Here is a 10,695-nt window from a genome sequence, read left to right as displayed (position 1 = left end):
GAGTTCCAATAGAGAAATCTCAAAGCCATTGAAGACAAACACATTTCCATCTGAAAACCCTAAATCGAAAGTGTCTTGGACTCAAAGACAAAAGAATAGTCATGCATGAACACGTGCGTAAATAATCATGCATGAGCACATACATACACAGTGCTTGCCAAAAGCCAATTAATGATTCCCCTCTCCAATGGATGTCCATTCATCCACATGTGCACATGACACTCACCAAAGGCCTAGTAAGCATCACTCAAACTTGAAGATATGTTAGTCTCGAGGATATCCTAGACTCGAAAGTGAAAGAATGCACATGTATTAGGCCCGACACGTATAACCAAATGCATATATGGCCATGTCTTAGCACATGCATACATCGCCTAACAAAGGCCGGCTAAGTATTGTCTAGCCTCCCTCCTCTCCCCCCCTCCCACACACACACACACACACACACACACACACACTCTCTCTCTCTCTCTCTCTCTCTCTCTCTCTCTCTCTCTCTCTCTAGGCTCTACTAATGGATGTTCATTTGTCTAGATCCATACATAGGTCTTGCCAAAGGCTTGAATGTGTTGAAGATCCAAAGGTGTTTGATGCTCAAAGATGAATGAATACCAAGGCGAAAATATGAAAAAATAAACTATTAAAATGACATGAAAAAAATTTAATAATTTGGAAGAGATAGACAATATTTTTTCAAAATGGAGATTTTCATCAATCGAATAAGACACAACTCATTTAAAAAGTCTTGCAGAGGTTATATATAACAAGTATGTGGCGATATTCAATTTGGAAGAGATAGACAATGTTTTTTAAAATGGAGATTTTCAAGGATGTGCTTATGCGGCGACGACTCATCCAAGTTAGCATTGCTAGAAACCTATCTAGATAAACTTTGAAAGAAGCAAATTGCACATCAAGGGCAATATTATTGAGTGTAAGGGGATGGCCCACACTGCGATTCATCTGGGTTAACATTGCCGAAAACCTTTTAAGAGAAACTTTCAAAGAAAAAAGTTGCACATCAAGGGAAACATTCTCATTCTTGTGAGCAATTAACTCATATACACCATCTTCTATACGACCAGCACTGTCAATAAGATCTTTCATCTTCTCATCATGATCATCCAAGGATCCAATACGTGGCTAATATTTTCGGACATGGTCATATATCTCCCCTATGTAACCCTTGATTTCTTCTAGCTCATCCTATATCCTCACCCCATCACAAAGGTTCCCTTTGTATTTCTCCTCCAAAATTCTCTCAATCCTCTGTAGACGACTATCAATGCTCTCACCAAGAGAAATCGAAGCCCTTTGACATCGAAATAATGCCTTCACTTGCTTCTCAAGCCTATCCAAGCGATGGATGACTCTCAAGAAACTAACAGAACTTTCGTATCCTCCAACATGCCCGAGTGCACGACGAACTGCCTTCTTCCTTATAACCTCTTTCCCTTTGCACACATTCATTTGCACACTGGGAGCGCAATGCACAACATTTGCTGCAGACACATTTTTGTCCTCCATGTTGCGCAAAACATATGGTCAACATCAACATGCATATAAACTATTCTTATCTTATCTTAAAAATAAAAAATAGTGGAAAATCCTAGATGGCATTAGATTAACTTCTAAAGCATTAAATTAAAACATATGTGCATTAGACCATATGATTGATTACAATAGAATTTGCTATAGTAAGTAGCATCTGGAGTGAGGTTTCAATTTGTTTATCCCACACACAGAACTCAAGTGGGTCTTCAAGGTGCATTTGGATTATTTCAAGCAAATTCCCATGGCTCCCTAGGTGAGAGATTACAGTTTTTGTCACAATGGATGTATCCATCCATTCTGTGATGCAAAACCCCCCTCATGTGAAGAAATTCAAAGATCCGTATAGTTATACCCACTCATGAATTGCAATGAGCAAAGTCAAGGATCGAACCCAATGTCATAATAACCAGTCAGTTGGTATTTTAAGCGGTGTACCTAATGTTGTATGGTGCACACCATACAATATCCTTTCTTAGAAAATCATGCCCCAGGACGATGCAACATTCCCCACTCCTGCCAATAAAACTATAGTTTGCACACTAAACAACCTACTAAGTTTAAAAATGTCAATACCAGATTTTTAATGCCATGAAGTGTTATTATATCCATGCCAACCCCACGAATCGCAATGAGCGAGGCAAAGAATAGTTGTACCTCTCAATAATGAAAGTCATGGCCATGAATAAATAAATAGGAATATAATATAATATAATATAATCTAGCTCCACTTTGGTACCTTTAGGGGTTGACAATATAATACATATATCTTATAAAGTTACTATAGAACCTTCCACTCCATAAAATACATGTGTATTAGACCAGTGAGGGCTTTTTAATTGGTGTACCTAAGTTTGTATGATGCACACCATACAATACCCTTTCTTAGAAAATCATGCCCTAGAACGATGCAACACTTTCCACTCGTGCCAATAAAATTATAGCTCACACACTAAACAACTTCCTAAGTTTAAAAGTGTCAATATAGGCTTTTAATAATGCCCCACGAATCGCAATCAATGAGGCAAAGGATAGTTCTATCTCTCAATAATGAAAGTTATGAGTAATATAGTAGTAGTATTATAATTTAGCTCCACTCTAGCACCTTTAAGGATCAACAATATAATACATATTTGAAAGTTACTACAAAATCTTCTACTCCATGCTTAAAAATCAACGTAAAAGATACCTTCCACTCCATGCCTTAAAACACATATTCTAAAATGTTTATTAGTAAATTTAACATAGTTATAGTTATAATTATAATAACAATAATCTGAATAACAAAATAATAACAATAACAATAATAAAATAAAATAGCAATAATAATAAACTAATATCCATATAATATAATATTAATAATAACAATAATAATAAAATAAAATAATAAAACATATATCTTATCTATAATAATAAAAATAAAATAAAATAATAAAACATATATCTTATCTATACTAATAATAATAAAATAATAACAATAACAATTAAAGTAATCAATTAAAATAACAAAACAGTAACAATAATAATAACAACTAAACTAATTAAAATAAATAATAATAATAAAGTAATAATAAATTGAAATTGAATAACATCCATAATAATAAAATATTAATAACAACAAATAAAAAATAACTAACTAACTAATAATACATATAACTAACAATATTTAAATAAAATAACATTATAATAAAATATAGTCAATAAAAAATTAAAATAATAACTAATAATAAATTGAATAATAACTAAACTAATTAACTAATAAAAAAACTATATAACTACAACTATAACTAACCATTAACTATTAATAACTATATAACTAATTATTTTATTATTATTAAAAATGACTAATTAAAATTAAAATAATAACAATGACTAATGACTAATAAAAATAACATCATACTATTTATATATATATATATATATATGTACTAATAAAACAATAACAAATAAATTAAAATAAATAAAAACTAAAACAATTAAAATAACAATACCACAATAAACTGAATAATAACTAAACTAACAACAACAACGACTAAACTAATTAAAATTAAACTTAAAATAATAATAAAAAATAATACATACAACTAACAATATTTAAATAAAATAATACAATAATAAACTAATAATAAATTAAATAACAACTAAGTAATTAAATAATAATAATAATAATCAAGTAATAATAAACTAAAATTAAATAAATCCATAATATAATAATAATAATAATAATAATAATGACAAATAACAAATAATTAACTAACTAATAATATCTAAAAAATAACATCATAATAAAATAAACTCAATAAAAAATAAAATAATAACTAATAATAAACTAAATAGCAACTAAACTAATTAACTATTAAAAAACTATATAACTATAATTATAACTAATTATTAATTATTAATAACTATATAACTAATATAATAATATATAACTTTATAATATTAATTAGTTAATAATTAAAAATACTAAAAATATAATAATCATAATACAATAATAAACTAAATAACAACCAAACAAAGTAAAATTAATAACAACTAAACAAATTAAAATTACAAAAGAACTAAAGAAATTAAAATAACCAAATAATAAAACTAATAATAAATTGAATAATAGCTAAACTAATTAAAATAATTAAAAACAATAAAATAATAAAACAATAATAACAAAACCAAATAACCAATAACAAACGAATAATACATATAATACAACTAACAATTTAACTATTAATTATAACTATATATAATAATTAATTAAACTATTTAACTATATAATAAAATAATACAATAAGAATTATATAATAATAATAATATAAAATAATATAATAGTAATAACTTTATAATAATTTAATAACTAATTAACTAAATATTAAATATAACTATATTATTATATCTAATATACGAATAATAAACTGAATAACAAGTAAGCTAATTAAAATAACAATAATAACACAACTAAATATTTAATAACAAACTAATAATACATGCAATACAACTAACTATTTACCTATTAACTATAACTATATATAATAATTAATTAAACTATTTAACTATATAGTAAAATAATACAATAAGAATGTAATAATAATAATAATTTAAAATAATATAAGAGTAATAACTATATAATAATATAATAACTAATTAACTAACTATTAACTATAATATTATTATTATTATTATATCTATCTTTTATCTTCTATCTATATTTATTATTCTATATCCATCAATATTTGTATCTGTATCTATATCTATCTATAACTATAATAAATAAAATAATTATTATAAAAAATAAAAAATAAAAAATATAATTGTAATAACTATATAATAATATAATAACAAATTAATTAACTAACTATTAACTATAACTATAATATTCTATCTAATAACTATTAACTATAACCATAAAATATAATAATATAATAATTATTAATAACTAACTATTAACTATACTATTATTATTATTTTAGTATATCTATGTTCTATCTTGTATCTATATTTATTATTCTATATCCATCAATATCTGTATTTACTTATAAATATAATAAAATAATTATTATATAAAAATAAAATAAAATAATATATATATATATCATTAACATTAACAATAATTCTATTAATAACTAATTATTATTATTATTATTATTGATAACTAACAATAGCAACAATAATAAAACACTAACAACAACAACAAATACAATACAATAATATAATAATAATAACAATTAAGAACTAATATAATATAACAATAATATCTATCTATATTCTATAATCTATATTTCTCAATATCAAATATCAATATCAACATCTGTATGTATTTGTATATATTATCTATATTTATAATAGCTTATACTTTATAGACATATAATAATAAATAATACATTAATAATCTCTATATTTAATAATAATAATATAATATAAGCTACCATTAACTAAACTGTTAATTCATCATTCATAAATAGATTAAAATCAATGACAATGATAATGATAACAACAACAGTAATAATAATAATTAGCTAAATTGTTAATTAACATTAACATTACATGAACAACAACAATAACATTAATGTTAGCACTAACATATGTTGGAGGGGAGAGAGAGAGAGAGAGAGAGAGAGAGAGAGAGAGAGAGAGAGAGAGAGAGAGAGAGAGAGAGAGAGAGAGAGAGAGAGAGAGAGAGAGAGAGAGAGAGAGAGAGAGAGAGAGAGAGAGAGAGAGAGAGAGAGAGAGGGGGGGGGGGGGAGGAGACACCCTCACCTGGCCTGCCCCGCCCATCTTGGCCCTTGCCTGGCTCACCTCCGAGAGAGAGAGAGAGAGAGAGAGAGAGAGAGAGAGAGAGAGAGAGAGAGGGGGGGGGGAGGAGACACCCTCACCTGGCCTGCCCCGCCCATCTTGGCCCTTGCCTGGCTCACCTCCGAGAGAGAGAGAGAGAGAGAGAGAGAGAGAGAGAGAGAGAGAGAGAGAGAGAGAGAGAGAGAGAGAGAGAGAGAGAGAGAGAGAGAGAGAGAGAGAGAGAGAGGGGGGGGGGGGGGGGAGGAGACACCCTCACCTGGCCTGCCCCGCCCATCTTGGCCCTTGCCTGGCTCGCCTCAGAGAGAGAGAGAGAGAGAGAGAGAGAGAGAGAGAGAGAGAGAGAGAGAGAGAGAGAGAGAGAGAGAGAGAGAGAAAATAAGAAGAGAATAAGATGAAGACATGCGCTATATTATTCTTCTCAAACTACTGTAAGCTACCTACTATCGATTTCTTTTTTTCAAATTTTTTTGGAAGAATGTTGTAAGTTGTATTAGGTACAATAAAAGTATATATATGAGGGTATGGTTATGAGTTAAATACGCATACTAGAGGTTTATGCAATGCCGTTGGACTAGCACACAAGTAGGTGAGGTGGATGCTTTTTGTGGCGGGACCATATGATGGGAATCTAGTATCCCATGGGGTAAAAAGATTACAAAAAGTTTGCCATCAAATTGATTATATATATATGCAGCAATTTGTGTATTTTGCACGAGTCCTATTCAAAGTAGGACTCCCTCACATGGACCTTTGCAAAATTCATGATTGTTGATGGAGTATTAGATGCCATTCCTCAAACAAAGAAGTGCTTGTGTTGCCTCTCTCTCTCTCTCTCTCTCTCTCTCTCTCTCTCTCTCTCTCTCTCTCTCTCTCTCTCTCTCTCTCTCTCTGTCTCTCTCTCTCCTTTTCTTTGAAGGTAGCCTTCTTCTCTTTCTTAGAGAGCTATGTGATCATGGCTTGATTGCTTACACAATTATAAGAGACCAAAGACACCAACCAAAACATGCACAAACCTCGAAAGCCCGAGAATACTCCCAAACAAACCTAGGATCCAATCTAGTAGTTTTTCCATGGTCAAATCCATTGACTCAACAGTTGCTACTTCCCATCTAGATGTGGAAACTCAACAGTCACACTTCCTAACTGCAACTAAACCTGCCAACCCCGCAAAGGAGTATGCCCCTAATGTTTTAATAAAGCAAGATACTAGCCCTAAAATAATGACCCCAAGTTGCTTAGCAATTTTGAAGTCATGCTCAACTTCACCAAAACATTTAGCTTGATTGAAACATAACTTGAAGCTTAGAAGTTTATAGGAAATGGTAATACAAAGCACTCAAAATAAAAACCAAACAACGATTGAATGCCTTAGAGAATTAAATGACAAACTTATATTACTTGCTCGCATTTATGCCCAAGTTGATGTTGGAATCCTAACTAAAAAACACAGGGAATTCTTAGAATGGCCATCGTCATGGGAAGCGCAAGCGAGAGTAATACAATGAACACTTAGATGGCCTTCTAAGACTTAGTTCTAACAAGAAAATGAGGAATGTTGCTTGGCCCCACATTCCATAATGCATTCTGCCACAACCCTATCACGGAATCATTAGTGCTATAATAGAAAGAAGAGGGCCGAAGCCCTTTGAGAAATTTTTGTATACTATGCAAGCCTCAACAACAACTAAAATTAGAAGTTAGTTAATGTTTATTTCCAGAGCAAAAACAAGATACATAGAGGTTCCAAATTGACTCAACATATGCAACTCTAACTTCCCTTCAAGTATTCGCCACTATATACAAAGTAAAGCTAGCTGGGGTAGTCTTAGACCTTCCTTGCATGATAAGATCCTCACAGAAGAGGAGCTCCGTGTCTCGAGTCAATTGGATCAAGGTCGTGTGGTACTTAATGGTATAGGATATGTAACCCTACCAGTGAAATTACCACAACTTCTTGACACCTATGCTGCACTTCAATATAATCCTGACTTCTATCATCACTGGATCAGGCAAAGTGCCAATATACCACGATTCGTTGCAACTAGGAATGCTTAGAGGCTTGCAATATTTTTCATGCAAGGAGGGAGCAATAATTGACCACTACACTAACAAATTGATAAGCCAGTAAGTGGTGAAAAGCTTAGGTGAATTTTTATTTTCCAAAATATCAATTCTTTTAAACTCGACTGCATATGCTCTCAATTTGTATCAAGTGAATACATGTAAACTAGGTGATGAGTGGTATGCTCGAGGTAGCAACATTGAGATAGCAACTCGTCAACTAGCGAAGAATTAGAAGACTAAAGACAAGGATGGATGGATTCTTAATCTACCTCAAGGGCATATGAAAATACATTCAATATCAGGGAGCTGACTTTGTTAAGTAAAATTCACTTTAACTATTATCCTAACAAGAAGTACAAGGATCGGCTTAGAAACTCAAACATCTCTCAAATGATAGTTTTTCATCAACAATAGGTTCTTCAATACTAAGGGTTACGCATTAACACTTTTATAGAGTATTATCATTCTTAGCCTTCCAAACCCAAAATTTTTTGAATCCCTCTTGTTAAGGCTAACTTAAAGTCTCATTGTGTGGAATTTTTATATTCAAAAAGAAAGAGGGAAAAAAAGAAAAGAGAAAACAAAATAAAATTGCACATATGATGATCCCTGCACCACACCTAGGGGTACTCAAATAGCACATATGATAATTGCACTACACCTAGGGATCCTCAAACTAGGTACATATTAGAAAAGAGAAAACAAAAATAAAATTGCATATATGATCAGTGTACCACACCTAAGGGTCCTCAAATTGCACATATGGAAAAAAGATAAGAAAAGGGAAAATAAAAATAAAATTGTACATATGATTACTATACCCACCTAGGGGTCCTCAAATTAGATATCTTTGGTGGACTTGGTCGACCAACCCCATCCCCAATTCCCTAGCCCTTCTATACATTACCACACACTTGCTCATGGCACATCACATATATGACATACCTAGGAAGCATGTCTTACCTATGGTTAGAGCTGTCACCCTAAGTCACTTGCACTTTCCTCTCTCTCAATTTTACTTCAGTGCCATCACAATTAGTGATAAAAGTAAGATGGGAAGGCACTAGAAGGAGAAACCATTCTCTTCAATCACACTACAAGCAACTACAGCTAGTAAAGTCCTTTATTCCTAGGCCATTTGGCTATGATGGATTTTGTCCAACATATTTATAATGTTGTGAGGGCCTTCTTCAAGTGCATTTTCCATGAGCATCAAATTTTTTTTCCACCTATTACACCCCCTTGCTTCATCAACAATAATGTTACAAGGAACCAGAGTGATTGTCTTCTAACTAAGTAATACCTAATCATGCATGTGCACTTATTCACCAAAATCTATGTAGATTTTGGGTCCTCAAGTGCGGGACCACTCTAGGCTTGCTTGGAGTTTGACCCATGATTGGAAGTATTAAAGATTACAAGGATTGATGCACCATTAGCTCATCTTGTACCCTCACCCAACAGTTTTGCCCATTGACTTACCATCAAAACTTACTAGGAGAAGCCCCAAAATACCATAAACTTTAGCAGTTATGTCACCTACCATCACTCCAACCACTCCTTACTTTATACCAATAAGCTTCTGCCATAGACAAATTGAAGGATTCCTCTAAGGACAATACACAATTGTCTCATCCACATCTTCTAGTGCAAGCTAGAGCATTCCACCTACATATAGTGGTACCATGGGAGTGGCACTCATTTAGGAGGGGGGACAATGTTAAAGGCAAAAAGTAACATACAAAGAAGTAGGGTAATATGTTGGCACAAATGGAATGCAAATTCTAGATTGTATCCCATAGCATAAATAAATCCCAAAGCAATTGCATTAATTGTATTAATTTGCCATGAAAATCCAAAGGCAGAGCTTAATCTCGACAAAACCAAAAATATTCTATTCTATTCTCATAATAAGAAAACCATGCAATAAGAGATGAGTTGTCTTATGGCCACAAAAAGGGTTGGATACCCAAGGGGGATGGGAAAACCCTAACTATTGGGGTTTAAAGGCCACCTATGCCTAGCTATGTACATTTACTTGTATCCAGATCCCGGAGCTATACATTGTAGGTGGTGGACACCCATCATTGTTACCTTATTCTTTATTCTTATAGTGACAAATAAAATAATGGAATGCAAGTCACATTTTGTGATTGTTTGAGTTCCCACAAATTGGTCTCTCTCTTCTTGCTTGAACCTCCATACTCTTGCTCCCTTCTTGCTTTCACTTCCAGCTCCGCCTTTCATTAATCCTAAATAGCTATACTTAAAGGATGAGAAAGAATAGAATAAGTTATTCATGTGTGTGCAAACTTTGTACACTTGCTTTCTTTTTCTTCCATTGTGTATGTGAGAGTGAGATATTGAGATATAGAGAGAGAGTGAGGGACTAAGTGAGTAAGACTCTTCCATCTTCTCTCCAAGCTCTCTTGCCATATCTATGCTTTCTCTCATGCTTGTAAAGGCCATAGAGGATTGAGAATCAAAGTGCACTCATTTGGATTGTGGAGTTTGCCATGCACTTCAATTATGCTCGATGGAATGTCTATCAAGCTCACTATAAGTGAATTGTTGAGGCTCATCAACCATACAACTGGCTAGATGAGGGCCAAACTAACTACTTTGTAGATCAAAACTCTTGAAATAATAGGAGTTTGTCCATTGGTCCCACCATTGAACTTATGGAGCACAGAAATAATGCTTGCTTTCCTCCCCAACAAATCTCTCCTAAGGTCATAATCGTTCTTACCATCTCCTAATGGAATATCAACGACATGATAGTGTCTCCTAGGA

The sequence above is a fragment of the Lygodium microphyllum genome, chromosome 20, assembly GCF_053477565.2.
Source record: "Lygodium microphyllum isolate KBCC chromosome 20, Lygodium_microphyllum_v1.1.10, whole genome shotgun sequence".
In the NCBI taxonomy this organism is placed as follows: domain Eukaryota; kingdom Viridiplantae; phylum Streptophyta; class Polypodiopsida; order Schizaeales; family Lygodiaceae; genus Lygodium; species Lygodium microphyllum.
Note: the sequence above shows the minus strand (reverse complement) of the source record.